This window comes from Pristiophorus japonicus, chromosome X, assembly GCF_044704955.1.
Source record: "Pristiophorus japonicus isolate sPriJap1 chromosome X, sPriJap1.hap1, whole genome shotgun sequence".
Classification (NCBI taxonomy): Eukaryota; Metazoa; Chordata; class Chondrichthyes; family Pristiophoridae; genus Pristiophorus; species Pristiophorus japonicus.
This window is the reverse complement of record NC_092010.1, coordinates 8,156,960-8,173,064: the sequence shown is the minus strand read 5'-3', so window position 1 is coordinate 8,173,064 and position 16,105 is coordinate 8,156,960.

The following is a 16,105-nucleotide window of genomic DNA, read 5'->3' as shown; positions in this document are numbered from 1 at the left end:
AGGTTACAGAGATCAGGAGAGTTGTAGGGCTGGAGGAGGTTACAGAGATAGGGAGGGTTTAGGATTGGAGGAGCTTACAGAGATAGGGAGGGGTGTAGGGGCTGGAGGAGGTTGCAGAGATAGCGGAGGATTGAAGGGCTGGAGGGGGTTGCAGAGATAGGGAGGGTGTAGGAGTTGGAAGAGGTTACATAGATAGGGAGGGTGTAGGGCTTGGAGGAGATTACAGAGATAAGGAGGATTGTAGGGCTGGAGGGGGTTACAGAGATATGGAGGGTGTAGGAATTGGAAGAGGTTACAGAGATAGGAAAGGTGTCGGGGTTGGAGGAGATTACAGAGATAGGGAGAATGTAGGGGTTGGAGGAGGTTACAGAGATAGGGAGGAATGTAGGGCTGGAGGAAGTTACAGAGCCAGGGAGGGTGTAGGGGCTGGAGGAGATTACAGAGATAAGGAGGGTGTAGGGGCTGGAGGAGATTACAGAGATAGGGAGGGTTTAGGGGTTGGAGAAGGTTACAGAGATAGGGAGGGGTGTAGGAACTGGAGGAGGTTACAGAAATAGGGAGGGGTGTAGAGACTGGAGGAGGTTACAGAGATAGGGAGGTGTGTAGGGGCTGGAGGAGGTTACAGAGATAGGGAGGTGTGTAGGGGCTGGACGAGGTTACAGAGATAGGGAGGGGTGTAGAAGCTGGAGGAGGTTACAGAGATAGGGAGGGGCCTAGAGGCTGAAGGAGGTTACAGAGATAGGGAAGGGTGTAGGGGCTGGAAGTGGTTGCAGAGATAGCGGAGGATTGTAGGGCTGGAGGAGGTTACAGAGATAGGGAGGGGTGTAGGGGCTGAAGGAGGTTGCAGAGATAGGGAGGGGTGTAGGAGCTGGAGGAGGTTACAGAGATAGGGAGGGGTGTTGGGTTTGGAGGAGGTTACAGAGATAGGGAGGGGTGTAGGGGCTGGAGGAGGTGACAGTGATAGGGAGGGGTGTAGGAGCTGGAGGAGGTTACTGAGATAGCGAGGGGTGTAGAGACTGGAGGAGGTTACAGAGATAGGGAGGGGTGTAGGGGCTGGAGGAGGTTGCAGAGATACGGAGGATTGTAGGGCTGGAGGAGGTTACAGAAATAGGGAGGGGTCTAGGGCCTGGAGGAGGTTACAGAGATAGGGAGGGGTGTAGGCGCTGGAGGAGGTTACAGAGATAGGAGGGTGTAGGGGTTGGATGTGGATGCCGAGATAGGGAGGGTTGTGGGGCTGGAGGAGGTTACAGAGATAGGGAGAGTTGTAGGGGCTGGAGGAGGTTACAGAGATAGCAGAGGATTGTAGGGCTGGAGGGGGTTACAGAGATATGGAGGGTGTAGGAGTTGGAAGAGGTTACATATATAGGGAGGGTTGTAGGGGCTGGAGGAGTTTACAGAGATAGGGAGGAGTGTCGGGACTTGAGGAGGTTACAGAGATATGGAGGGGTGTAGGGGCTGAAGGAGGTTACAGAGATCGGGAGGGGTGTAGGGGTGGAGGAGGTTACAGATATAGGGAGGGTAGTGGGGCTGGAGGAGGCTACAGAGATAGGGAGAGCTTAAGGGTTGGTGGAGATTATAGAGATAGGGAAGGTTCTAGGGGTTGAAGTAGGTTACAGAGATAGGGAGGGTGTAGGGGTTGGAGGAGATTACAGAGATAGGGAGGGGTGTGGGGGCTGGAAGGAGTACACAGAAATAGGGAGGGGCATCGGCCTGGAGGGGCTTATAGAGATAGGGAGGGGTGTGGGCTGGAGGAGATTACAGAGATAGGGAGGGTTGTCGGGGCTGGAGGAGGTTACAGAGGTAGGGAGGGTTTAGGGCTGGAGGAGCTTACAGAGATAGGGAGGGGTGTAGCGCTGGAGGAGATTGCAGAGATAGAGAGGGTGTGGGGGCTGGAGGAGATTACAGAGATAGAGAGGGTGTGGGGGCTGGAGGAGATTACAGAGATAGGGAGGGTGTATGGGTTCGAGGAGGTTACAGAGATAGGGAGGGTCGTGGGGCTGGAGGAGGTTACAGATATAGGTAGGGTTGTAGGGGCTGGAGGAGTACACAGAGATAGGGAGGGGCATAGGCCTGGAGGGGCTTATAGAGATCGGGAGGGGTGTCGGGCTGGAGGAGGTTACAGAGATAGGGAGGGAGTCGGCGTTGGAGGAGATTGCAGAGATAGGGAGGGTGTCGGGGCCGGAGGAGGTTACAGAGATAGGGAGGAATGTCGGGCTGGAGGAGGTTTCAGAGCTAGGGAAGGTGTTGGGGCTGGAGGAGATTACAGAGATAGGGAGGGTGTAGGGGTTGGAGGAGGTTGCAGAGATAGTGAGGGTTCTGGGACTGGAGAAGGTTACAGAGATAGGGAGGGGTATAGGAACTGGTTGAGGTTACAGAGATAGGGAGGGGTGTAGGGGCTGGAGGACGTTACAGAGATAGGGAGAAGTGTAGGGCTGGAGGTGGTTACAGAGATAGGGAGGGGTGTAGGGTTTAGAGGAGGTTACAGAGATAAGGAGGGGTGTAGGGGCTGGAGGAGGTGACAGAGATAGGGAGGGGTGTAGGAGCTGGAGGAGGTTACTAAGATAGGGAGGGGTGTAGAAACTGGAGGAGGTTACAGAGATAGGGAGTGGTGTAGTGGCTGGAGGAGGTTGCAGAGATACGGAGGATTGTAGGGCTGGAGGAGGTTACAGAGATAGGGAGGGGTCTAGGGCCTAGAGGAGGTTACAGAGATAGGGAGGGGTGTAGGCGCTGGAGGAGGTTACTGAGATCACGAGGGGTGTAGGGGTGGAAGAGGTTACAGATATCGGGAGGGTAGTGGGGCTGGAGGAGGTTACAGAGATAGGGAGGGCTTAGGGGTTGGTGGATATTATAGAGATAGGGAAGGTTGTAGGGGCGGGAGGAGGTTACAGAGATAGGGAGGGTGTAGGGGTTGGATGTAGATGCCGAGATAGGGAGGGTTGTGGGGCTGGAGGAAGTTACAGAGATCGGGAGAGTTGTAGGGGCTGGAGGAGGTTTCAGAGGTAGGGAGGGTTTAGGGCTGGAGGAGCTTACAGAGATAGGGAGGGGTGTAGGGGCTGGAGGAGGTTGCAGAGATAGCAGAGGATTGTAGGGCTGGAGGGGGTTACAGAGATATGGAGGGTGTAGGAGTTGGAAGAGGATACATTGATAGGGAGGGGTGTAGAGGCTGGAGGAGGTTTGAGAGATAGCGGAGAATTGTAGGGCTGGAGGGGGTTGCAGAGATAGGGAGGATGTAGGAGTTGGAAGAGGTTACATAGATAGGAAAGGTGTAAGGGTTGGAGGAGATTATAGAGATAGGGAGGGTTGTAGAGGCTGGAGGAGTTTACAGAGATAGGGAGGAGTGTAGGGACTTGAGGAGGTTACAGTGATATGGAGAGGTGTGTAGGGACTGGAGGAGGTGACAGAGATAGGGAGGGTTGTGGGGCTGGAGGAGATTACAGAGATAAGGAGGGTGTAGGGGCTGGAGGAGATTACAGAGATAGGGAGGGTGTAGGGGTTGGAGAAGGTTAAAGAGATAGGGAGGGATGTAGGAACTGGAGGAGGTTTCAGAAATAGGGAGGTGTGTAGGGACTGGAGGAGGTTACAGAGATAGGGAGGTGTGTAGGGGCTGGACGAGGTTACAGTATTGGGAGGGGTGTAGGAGCTGGAGGAGGTTACAGAGATAGGGAGGGGCCTAGAGGCTGGAGGAGGTTACAGAGATAGGGAAGGGTGTAGGGGCTGGAGGTGGTTGCAGAGATAGCGGAGGATTGTAGGGCTGGAGGAGGTTACAGAGATAGGGAGGGGTGTAGGGGCTGAAGGAGGTTACAGAGATAGGGAGGGGTGTAGGAGCTGGAGGAGGTTACAGAGATCGCGAGGGGTGTTGGGTTTGGAGGAGGTTACAGAAATAGGGAGGGGTGTCGGGGCTGGAGGAGGTGACAGTGATAGGGAGGGGTGTAGGAGCTGGAGGAGGTTACTGAGATAGCGAGGGGTGTAGAGACTGGAGGAGGTTACAGAGATAGGGAGGGGTGTAGGGGCTGGAGGAGGTTGCAGAGATACGGAGGATTGAAGGGCTGGAGGAGGTTACAGAGATAGGGAGGGGTGTAGGCGCTGGAGGAGGTTACAGAGATAGGGAGGGTGTAGGGGTTGGATGTGGATGCCGAGATAGGAAGGGTTGTGGGGCTGGAGGAGGTTACAGAGATAGGGAGAGTTGTAGTGGCTGGAGGAGCTTACAGAGATAGGGAGGGGTGTAGGGGCTGGAGGAGGTTGCAGAGATAGCAGAGGATTGTAGGGCTGGAGGGGGTTACAGAGATATGGAGGGTGTAGGAGTTGGAAGAGGTTACATAGATAGGGAGGGGTGTAGAGGCTGGAGGAGGTTGCAGAGATAGCAGAGGATTGTAGGGCTGGAGGGGGTTGCAGAGATAGGGAGGGTTGTAGGGGTTGGAGGAGATTACAGAGATAGGGAGGATTGTAGGGGCTGGAGGAGTTTACAGAGATAGGGAGGAGTGTAGGGACTTGAGGAGGTTACAGAGATATGGAGGGGTGTAGGGGCTGAAGGAGGTTACAGAGATCGGGAGGGGTGTCGGGGTGGAGGAGGTTACAGACATAGGGAGGGTAGTGGGGCTGGAGGAGGCTACAGAGATAGGGAGAGCTTAGGGGTTGGTGGAGATTATAGAGATAGGGAAGGTTGTAGGGGTTGAAGTACGTTACAGAGATAGGGAGGGTGTAGGGGTTGGATGTGGATGCCGAGATAGGGAGGGTTGTGGGGCTGGAGGAGGTTACAGAGATAAGGAGAGTGTAGCAGTTGGAGGAGGTTACAGACATAGGGAGGGGTGTAGGGGTTGGAGGAGGTTACAGAGATTGGGGGAGCTTCGGGGTTGGTGGAGATTATAGAGATAGGGAAGGTTCTAGGGGTTGAAGTAGGTTACAGAGATAGGGAGGGTGTAGGGGTTGGAGGAGATTACAGAGATTGGGAGGGTTGTGGGGCTGGAGGAGATTACAGAGATAGGGAGAGTTGCAGGGGCTGGAGGAGGTTACAGAGGTAGGGAGGGTTTAGGCCCGGAGGAGCTTACAGAGATAGGGAGGAATGTAGGGCTGGAGCAGGTTACTGAGATAGTGAGTGGCATCGGCCTGGAGGGGCTTATAGAGATAGGGAGGGGTGTCGGGCTGGAGGAGGTTACAGAGATCGCGAGGAATGTAGGGGCTGGAAGAAGTTACAGAGATCGGGAGGGGTGTGGGCTGGAGGAGGTTACAGAGATAGGGAGGGGTGTGGGCTGGAGGAGGTTACAGAGATAGGGAGGGGTGTAGGGGTTGGAGGAGATTACAGAGATAGGGAGGGTTGTAGGGGCTGGAGGAGGTTACAGAGGTAGGGAGGGTTTAGGGCTGGAGGAGCTTACAGAGATAGGGAGGGGTGTAGGGCTGGAGGAGATTGCAGAGATAGAGAGGGTGTGGGGGCTGGAGGAGATTACAGAGATAGGGAGGGTGTGGGGGCTGGAGGAGATTACAGAGATAGAGAGGGTGTGGGGGCTGGAGGAGATTACAGAGATAGGGAGGGTGTAGGGGTTCGAGGAGGTTACAGAGATAGGGAGGGTTGTGGGGCTGGAGGAGGTTTCAGATATAGGTAGGGTTGTAGGGCTGGAGGACATTACAGAGATAGGGAGGGGTGGAGGGGCTGGAGGAGGTGACAGAGATAGGGAGGGGTCTCGGGGCTGGAGGTGTACACAGAGATAGGGAGGGGCATAGGCCTGGAGGGGCTTATAGAGATCGGGAGGGGTGTCGGGCTGGAGGAGGTTACAGAGATAGGGAGGGAGTCGGCGTTGGAGGAGATTGCAGAGATAGGGAGGGTGTCGGGGCCGGAGGAGGTTACAGAGGTAGGGAGGAATGTCGGGCTGGAGGAGGTTACAGAGCTAGGGAAGGTGTTGGGGCTGGAGGAGATTACAGAGATAGGGAGGGTGTAGGGGTTGGAGGAGGTTGCAGAGATAGTGAGGGTTCTGGGGCTGGAGAAGGTTACAGAGATAGGGAGGGGTATAGGAACTGGTTGAGGTTACAGAGATAGGGAGGGGTGTAGAGACTGGAGGACGTTACAGAGATAGGGAGAAGTGTAGGGCTGGAGGTGGTTACAGAGATAGGGAGGAGTGTAGGGTTTAGAGGAGGTTACAGAGATAAGGAGGGGTGTAGGGGCTGGAGGAGGTGACAGAGATAGGGAGGGGTGTAGGAGCTGGAGGAGGTTACTGAGATAGGGAGGGGTGTAGAAACTGGAGGAGGTTACAGAGATAGGGAGTGGTGCAGGGGCTGGAGGAGGTTGCAGAGATACGGAGGATTGTAGGGCTGGAGGAGGTTACAGAGATAGGGAGGGGTCTCGGGCCTGGAGGAGGTTACAGAGATAGGGAGGGGTGTAGGCGCTGGAGGAGGTTACTGAGATCGCGAGGGGTGTAGGGGTGGAAGAGGTTACAGATATCGGGAGGGTAGTGGGGCTGGAGGAGGTTACAGAGATAGGGAGGGCTTAGGGGTTGGTGGATATTATAGAGATAGGGAAGGTTGTAGGGGCTGGAGGAGGTTACAGAGATAGGGAGGGTGTAGGGGTTGGATGTAGATGCCGAGATAGGGAGGGTTGTGGGGCTGGAGGAGGTTACAGAGATCGGGAGAGTTGTAGGGGCTGGAGGAGGTTACAGAGGTAGGGAGGGTTTAGGGCTGGAGGAGCTTACAGAGATAGGGAGGGGTGTAGGGGCTGGAGGAGGTTGCAGAGATAGCAGAGGATTGTAGGGCTGGAGGGGGTTACAGAGATATGGAGGGTGTAGGAGTTGGAAGAGGTTACATAGATAGGGAGGGGTGTAGAGGCTGGAGGAGGTTGCAGAGATAGCGGAGGATTATAGGGCTGGAGGGGGTTGCAGAGATAGGGAGGGTGTAGAAGTTGGAAGAGGTTACATAGATAGGGATGGTGTAGGGGTTGGAGGAGATTACAGAGATAGGGAAGGTTGTAGAGGCTGGAGGAGTTTACAGATATAGGGAGGAGTGTAGGGACTTGAGGAGGTTACAGAGATAGGGAGGGTTGCAGGGGCAGGAGGAGGTTACAGAGATAGGGAGGAATGTAGGGCTGGAGGAGGTTACTGAGATAGCGAGGGGTGTGGGGGCTGGAGGAGTACACAGAGATAGGGAGGGGCATAGGCCTGGAGGGGCTTATAGAGATAGGGAGGGTTGTAGGGCTGGAGGAGGTTACAGAGATCGCAAGGAATGTAGGGCTGGAGAAGGTTACAGAGATAAGGAGGTGTGTAGGCTGGCGGAGGTTACAGAGATAGGAAAGGTGTCGGGGTTGGAGGAGATTACAGAGATAGGGAGAATGTAGGGGCTGGAGGAGGTCACAGAGATAGGGAGGAATGTAGGGCTGGAGGAAGTTACAGAGCCAGGGAGGGTGTAGGGGCTGGAGGAGATTACAGAGATAGGGAGGGCTGTAGGGCTGGAGGATGTGACAGAGATAGGGAGAGTTGTGGGGCTGGAGGAGATTACAGAGATAGGGAGGGTTGCAGGGGCTGGAGGAGGTTACAGATGTAGGGAGGGTTTAGGGCTGGAGGAGCTTACAGAGATAGGGAGGAATGTAGGGCTGGAGGAGGTTACTGAGATAGGGAGGGGTGTGGGGGCTGGAGGAGTACACAGACAGAGGGAGGGGCATAGGCGTGGAGGGGCTTATAGAGCTATGGAAGGGTGTCGGGCTGGAGGAGGTTACAGAGATCGCGAGGAATGTAGGGCTGGAGGAGGTTACAGAGATAGGGAGAATGTAGGGGCTGGAGGAGGTCACAGAGATAGGGAGGGTGTAGGGGTTGGAGGAGATTACAGAGATAAGGAGGGTGTCGGGCTGGAGGAGGTTACAGAGATAGGGAGGGTTGTAGGGGCTGGAGGAGATTACAGAAATATGTAGGGTGTAGGGGTTGGAGGAGATTACAGAGATAGGGAGGGTTGCAGGGGCTGGAGGAGGTTACAGATGTAGGGAGGGTTTAGGGCTGGAGGAGCTTACAGAGATAGGGAGGAATGTAGGGCTGGAGGAGGTTACTGAGATAGGGAGGGGTGTGGGGGCTGGAGGAGTACACAGACAGAGGGAGGGGCATAGGCGTGGAGGGGCTTATAGAGCTATGGAAGGGTGTAGGGCTGGAGGAGGTTACAGAGATCGCGAGGAATGTAGGGCTGGAGGAGGTTACAGAGATAGGGAGAGATGTGGGCTGGCGGAGGTTACAGAGATAGGGAGGGTGTAGGGGTTGGAGGAGATTACAGACATAAGGAGGGTGTCGGGCTGGAGGAGGTTACAGAGATAGGGAGGGTTGTAGGGGCTGGAGGAGATTACAGAAATATGTAGGGTGTAGGGGTTGGAGGAGATTACAGAGATAGGGAGGGTGTCGGGGCTGGAGGAGGTTACAGAGATAGGGAGGAATGTAGGGCTGGAGGAGGTTACAGAGAAAGGGAGGGTTTGTAGGGCTGGAGGACGTTGCAGAGATGGGGACGGATGTATGGGCTGGAGGAGGTTACAGAGATAGGGAGGGGAATAGGAACTTGTTGAGGTTACAGAGATAGGGACAGGTGTAGAGACTGGAGGAGGTTACTGAGATAGGGAGGGGTTGGAGACTGGAAGAGGTTACAGAGATAGGGAGGGGTGTAGGTGCTGGAGGAGGTTGCAGAGATAGCGGAGGATTGTAGGGCTGGAGGAGGTTACAGAGATAGGGGGGAGGGGTAGGGCCTGGAGGAGGTTACAGAGATAGGGAGGGGTGTAGGGACTGGAGGAGGTTACAGAGATATGGAAGGGTGTAGGGACTGGAGGAGGTTACAGAGATATGGAGGGGTTTAGGGGCTGGAGGAGGTTACAGAGATAGGGAGGGCTGTAGGGCTGGAGGATGTGACAGAGATAGGGAGGGTGTAGGGGTTGGATGTGGATGCCGAGATAGGGAGGGTTGTGGGGCTGGAGGAGGTTACAGAGATAGGGAGGGTTTAGGGCTCGAGGAGCTTACAGAGATAGGGAGGAATGTAGGGCTGGAGGAGGTTACTGAGATCGGGAGGGGTGTGGGGGCTGGAGGAGTACACAGAGATAGGGAGGGGCATAGGCCTGGAGGGGCTTATAGAGGTTGGGAGGGTTTAGTGCTGGAGGAGCTTGCAGAGATAGGGAGGAATCTCAGGCTTCGAATAAGTTACAGAGATAGGAAGGCATGTCGGGGCTGGAGGAGGTTACAGAGATAGGGAGGGTGTAGGGCTGGAGGAGCTTCCATAGATCGGTAGGAATGTCGGGCTGGAGGAGGTTACTGAGATAGGGAGGGTTGTGGGGCTGGAGGAGATTACAGAGATAGGGAGGGTTGTAGGGGCTGGAGGAGGTTACAGAGATAGGGAGGGTTGCAGGGGCTGGAGGAGGTTACAGAGGTAGGGAGGGTTTAGGGCTGGAGGAGCTTACAGAGATAGGGAGGAATGTAGGGTTGGAGGAGGTTACTGAGATCGGGAGGGGTGTCGGGGTGGAGGACGTTACAGAGATAGGGAGGGGTGTAGGGCTGGAGGTGGTTACAAAGATAGGGAGGGTGTAGGAGTTGGAAGAGGTTACAGAGATAGGGAGGGGTGTAGGGGCTGGAGGAGGTTACAGAGATAGGGAGGGGTGTAGGGGCTGGAGTAGGTTACAGAGATAGGGAGGGTTGTAGGGCTGGAGGAGATTACAGAGATAGGGAGGAATGTAGGGCTGGAGGAGGTTACTGAGATAGTGAGGGGTGTAGGGGCTGGAGGAGTTCACAGAGATAGGGAGGGGTATAGGCCAGGAGAGGCTTATAGTGATAGGGACGGGTGTAGGGCTGGAGGAGGTTACAGAGATAGGGAGGGTTTTAGGGGCTTGAAGAGGTTACAGAGATAGGGAGGGGTATTTGAGTGGTGGAGGGTACAGAGATAGGGAGCGTTGTAGGGGCTGGAGTAGGTTACAGAGATACGGAGTGGTGTCGGGGCTGGAGAAGGTTATGGAGATAGGGAGGGGTGTCGGGGCTGGAGGAGGTTACGGAGATAGGGAGTGGTGTGGGGCTGGAGGAGGTTACAGAGATAGGGAGCAGTATTGGACTGGAGGAGGTTACAGAGATCGGGAGGCTGGACGGGGCTGGAGGAGGTTACAGAAATAGAGAGGGCTGTGGGGCTGGAAGAGTTTAAAGAGATAGGGTGGGGTGTAGGGACTGGAGGAGGTTACAGAGATAGGGAGGGGTGTAGGGGCTGGAGGAGGTTACAGAGATAGGGAGGAATGTTGGGCTGGAGGATGTTACTGAGATCGGGAGGGGTGTAGTGGTGTAGGAGGATACAGAGATAGGGAGGGGTGTAGGGGCTGGAGGAGGTTACAGAGATAGGGAGAGGTGTTGGGGCTGGAGGAGGTTACAGAGATAGCCAGGGCTGTAGGGCTGGAGGAGGTTACTCAGATGGGGAGGGTGTAGGGCTGGAAGAGGTTACAGAGATAGGGAGGGCTGTAGAGACTGGAGGAGGTTACTCAGATAGGGAGGGGTGTAGGGGCTGGAGGAGGTTGCAGAGATAGCGGAGGATTGTAGGGCTGTAGGAGGTTACTGAGATCGGGAGGGGTGTAGGGGTGGAGGAGGTTACAGAGATAGGGAGGGATGTAGGGGTTGGAGGAGGTTACAGAGGTAGGGAGGGGTGTAGGGTCTGGAGGAGGTTACAGAGATAGGGAGGGGTGTAGGGTTTGGAGGAAGTTACAGAGATGCGTAGAGATGTAGGGGCTGGAGGAGGTTGCAGAGATAGCGGAGGATTGTAGGGCTGGAGTAGGTTACAGAGATAGTGAGGGGTGTAGGGCTGGAAGAGGTTACATAGATAGGGAGGGTGTAGGGTTTGGAGGAGGTTACAGAGATAGGGAGGGTGTAGGGGCTGGAGGAGGTTACCGAGATAGGGAGGGGTGTAGGGGCTGGAGGAGGTGACAGAGATCGGGAGGAATGTAGGGCTGGAGGAGGTTACTGAGATCGGGATGGTTGTAGGGGTGGAGGAGGTTACAGAGATAGGGAGGGGTGTAGGGGCTGGAGGAGGTTACAGAGATAGGGAGGGGTGTAGGAGCTGGAGGAGGTTACAGAGATAGGGAGTTGTGTCGGGGCTGGAGAAAGTTATGGAGATAGGGAGGGGTGTCGGGGCTGGAGGAGGTTACGGAGATCGGGAGTGGTGTGGGGCTGGAGGAGGTTACAGAGATAGGGAGCAGTATTGGACTGGAGGAGGTTACAGAGATAGGGAGGCTGGGCGGGGCTGGTGGAGGTTACAGAAATAGAGAGGGCTGTGGGGCTGGAGGAGTTTACAGAGATAGGGTGGGGTGTAGGGGCTGGAGGAGGTTACAGAGATAGGGAGAGGTGTAGGGGCTGGAGGAGGTTACAGAGATAGCGAGGGCTGTAGGGCTGGAGGAGGTTACTCAGATAGAGAGGGTGTAGGGCTGGAAGAGGTTGCAGAGATAGGGAGGAATGTAGGGCTGGAGGGGGTTACAGAGATAGGGAGGGCTGTAGAGACTGGAGGAGGTTACTCAGATAGGGAAGGGTGTAGGGACTGGAGGAGGTTACAGAGATAGGGAGGAATGTAGGGCTGGAGGAGCTTACTGAGATCGGGAGGGGTGTAGGGGCTGGAGGAGGTTACAGAATAGGGAGGGGTGTAGGGGCTGGAGGAGGTTACAGAGATAGGGAGGGGTGTAGGGGCTGGAGGAGGTTACAGAGATAGGGAGTGGTGTCGGGGCTGGAGAAGGCTATGGAGATAGGGAGGGGTGTCGGGGCTGGAGGAGGTTACGGAGATAGGGAGTGGTGTGGGGCTGGAGGAGGTTACAGAGATAGGGAGCAGTATTGGACTGGAGGAGGTTACAGAGATCGGGAGGCTGGACGGGGCTCGAGGAGGTTACAGAAATAGAGAGGGCTGTGGGGCTGGAGGAGTTTAAAGAGATAGGGTGGGGTGTTGGGACTGGAGGAGGTTACAGAGATAGGGAGGGGTGTAGGGGCTGGAGGAGGTTACAGAGATAGGGAGGAATGTTGGGCTGGAGGATGTTACTGAGATCGGGAGGGGTGTAGTGGTGGAGGAGGTTACAGAGATAGGGAGGGGTGTAGGGGCTGGAGGAGGTTACAGAGATAGGGAGAGGTGTAGGGGCTGGAGGAGGTTACAGAGATAGCCAGGGCTGTAGGGCTGGAGGAGGTTACTCAGATCGGGAGGGTGTAGGGCTGGAAGAGGTTACAGAGATAGGGAGGGCTGTAGAGACTGGAGGAGGTTACTCAGATAGGGAGGGGTGTAGGGGCTGGAGGAGGTTGCAGAAATAGCGGAGGATTGTAGGGCTGTAGGAGGTTACTGAGATCGGGAGGGGTGTAGGGGTGGAGGAGGTTACAGAGATAGGGAGGGGTGTAGGGGCTGGAGGAGGTTACAGAATAGGGAGGGGTGTAGGGGTTGGAGGAGGTTACAGAGATAGGGAGGGGTGTAGGGGCTGGAGGAGGTTACAGAGATAGGGAGGGGTGTAGGGTTTGGAGGAAGTTACAGAGATGCGTAGAGATGTCGGGGCTGGAGGAGGTTGCAGAGATAGCGGAGGATTGTAGGGCTGGAGTAGGTTACAGAGATAGTGAGGGGTGTAGGGCTGGAAGAGGTTACATAGATAGGGAGGGTGTAGGGGTTGTCGGAGGTTACAGAGATAGGGAGGGTGTTGGGGTTGGAGGACGTTACAGAGATAGGGAGGGTTGTAGGGCTGGAGGAGGTTACATAGATAGGGAGGGTGTAGGGGTTGGAGGAGGTTACAGAGATAGGGAGGGTTACAGAGATACGGAGAGTGTAGCCGTTGGAGGAGGTTACAGAGATAGGGAGGGTTGTGGGTTTGGAGGAGGTTGCAGAGATCGGGAGGGTGTAGGGTTTGGAGGCGGTTACAGAGATAAGGAGGGGTATCGGGGTTGAAGGAAGTTTACAGAGATATGGAGGGGTCTAGGTGTTGGAGTAAGTTACAGAGATAGGGAGGGGTGTGGGGCTGGAGGAGATTACAGAGATAGGGAGGGGTGTGGGGCTGGAGGAGGTTACAGAGATAGGGAGGGTGTAGGGGCTGGAGGAGGTTACCGAGATAGGGAGGGGTGTAGGGGCTGGAGGAGGTGACAGAGATCGGGAGGAATGTAGGGCTGGAGGAGGTTACAGAGATAGGGAGAGGTCTAGGGGCTGGAGGAGGTTACAGAGATAGCCAGGGCTGTAGGGCTGGAGGAGGTTACTCAGATCGGGAGGGTGTAGGGCTGGAAGAGGTTACAGAGATAGGGAGGGCTGTAGAGACTGGAGGAGGTTACTCAGATAGGGAGGGGTGTAGGGGCTGGAGGAGGTTGCAGAGATAGCGGAGGATTGTAGGGCTGTAGGAGGTTACTGAGATCGGGAGGGGTGTAGGGGTGGAGGAGGTTACAGAGATAGGGAGGGGTGTAGGGGCTGGAGGAGGTTACAGAATAGGGAGGGGTGCAGGGGTTGGAGGAGGTTACATAGATAGGGAGGGGTGTAGGGGCTGGAGGAGGTTACAGAGATAGGGAGGGGTGTAGGGTTTGGAGGAAGTTACAGAGATGCGTAGAGATGTAGGGGCTGGAGGAGGTTGCAGAGATAGCGGAGGATTGTAGGGCTGGAGTAGGTTACAGAGATAGTGAGGGGTGTAGGGCTGGAAGAGGTTACATAGATAGGGAGGGTGTAGGGTTTGGAGGAGGTTACAGAGATAGGGAGGGTGTAGGGGCTGGAGGAGGTTACCGAGATAGGGAGGGGTGTAGGGGCTGGAGGAGGTTACTCAGATAGGGAGTTGTGTCGGGGCTGGAGAAAGTTATGGAGATAGGGAGGGGTGTCGGGGCTGGAGGAGGTTACGGAGATAGGGCGTGGTGTGGGGCTGGAGGAGGTTACAGAGATAGGGAGCAGTATTGGACTGGAGGAGGTTACAGAGATAGGGAGGCTGGACGGGGCTGGAGGAGGTTACAGAAATAGAGAGGGCTGTGGGGCTGGAGGAGTTTACAGAGATAGGGTGGGGTGTAGGGGCTGGAGGAGGTTACAGAGATAGGGAGAGGTGTAGGGGCTGGAGGAGGTTACAGAGATAGCGAGGGCTGTAGGGCTGGAGGAGGTTACTCAGATAGAGAGGGTGTAGGGCTGGAAGAGGTTGCAGAGATAGGGAGGAATGTAGGGCTGGAGGGGGTTACAGAGATAGGGAGGGCTGTAGAGACTGGAGGAGGTTACTCAGATAGGGAAGGGTGTAGGGACTGGAGGAGGTTACAGAGATAGGGAGGAATGTAGGGCTGGAGGAGCTTACTGAGATCGGGAGGGGTGTAGGGGCTGGAGGAGGTTACAGAATAGGGAGGGGTGTAGGGGCTGGAGGAGGTTACAGAGATAGGGAGTGGTGTCGGGGCTGGAGAAGGCTATGGAGATAGGGAGGGGTGTCGGGGCTGGAGGAGGTTACGGAGATAGGGAGTGGTGTGGGGCTGGAGGAGGTTACAGAGATAGGGAGCAGTATTGGACTGGAGGAGGTTACAGAGATCGGGAGGCTGGACGGGGCTCGAGGAGGTTACAGAAATAGAGAGGGCTGTGGGGCTGGAGGAGTTTAAAGAGATAGGGTGGGGTGTAGGGACTGGAGGAGGTTACAGAGATAGGGAGGGGTGTAGGGGCTGGAGGAGGTTACAGAGATAGGGAGGAATGTTGGGCTGGAGGATGTTACTGAGATCGGGAGGGGTGTAGTGGTGGAGGAGGTTACAGAGATAGGGAGGGGTGTAGGGGCTGGAGGAGGTTACAGAGATCGGGAGAGGTGTAGGGGCTGGAGGAGGTTACAGAGATAGCCAGGGCTGTAGGGCTGGAGGAGGTTACTCAGATCGGGAGGGTGTAGGGCTGGAAGAGGTTACAGAGATAGGGAGGGCTGTAGAGACTGGAGGAGGTTACTCAGATAGGGAGGGGTGTAGGGGCTGGAGGAGGTTGCAGAGATAGCGGAGGATTGTAGGGCTGTAGGAGGTTACTGAGATCGGGAGGGGTGTAGGGGTGGAGGAGGTTACAGAGATAGGGAGGGGTGTAGGGGCTGGAGGAGGTTACAGAGATAGGGAGGGGTGTAGGGTTTGGAGGAAGTTACAGAGATGCGTAGAGATGCCGGGGCTGGAGGAGGTTGCAGAGATAGCGGAGGATTGTAGGGCTGGAGTAGGTTACAGAGATAGTGAGGGGTGTAGGGCTGGAAGAGGTTACATCGATAGGGAGGGTGTAGGGGTTGTCGGAGGTTACAGAGATAGGGAGGGTGTTGGGGTTGGAGGACGTTACAGAGATAGGGAGGGTTGTAGGGCTGGAGGAGGTTACATAGATAGGGAGGGTGTAGGGGTTGGAGGAGGTTACAGAGATAGGGAGGGTTACAGAGATACGGAGAGTGTAGCCATTGGAGGAGGTTACAGAGATAGGGAGGGTTGTGGGTTTGGAGGAGGTTGCAGAGATCGGGAGGGTGTAGTGTTTGGAGGCGGTTACAGAGATAAGGAGGGGTATCGGGGTTGAAGGAAGTTTACAGAGATATGGAGGGGTCTAGGTGTTGGAGTAAGTTACAGAGATAGGGAGGGGTGTGGGGCTGGAGGAGATTACAGAGATAGGGAGGGGTGTGGGGCTGGAGGAGGTTACAGAGATAGGGAGGGTGTAGGGGCTGGAGGAGGTTACCGAGATAGGGAGGGGTGTAGGGGCTGGAGGAGGTGACAGAGATCGGGAGGAATGTAGGGCTGGAGGAGGTTACAGAGATAGGGAGAGGTGTAGGGGCTGGAGGAGGTTACAGAGATAGCCAGGGCTGTAGGGCTGGAGGAGGTTACTCAGATAGGGAGGGGTGTAGGGGTGGAGGAGGTTACAGAGATAGGGAGGGGTGTAGGGGCTGGAGGAGGTTACAGAATAGGGAGGGGTGTAGGGGTTGGAGGAGGTTACAGAGATAGGGAGGGGTGTAGGGGCTGGAGGAGGTTACAGAGATAGGGAGGGGTGTAGGGTTTGGAGGAAGTTACAGAGATGCGTAGAGGTGTAGGGGCTGGAGGAGGTTGCAGAGATAGCGGAGGATTGTAGGGCTGGAGTAGGTTACAGAGATAGTGAGGGGTGTAGGGCTGGAAGAGGTTACATAGATAGGGAGGGTGTAGGGTTTGGAGGAGGTTACAGAGATAGGGAGGGTGTTGGGTTTGGAGGTGGT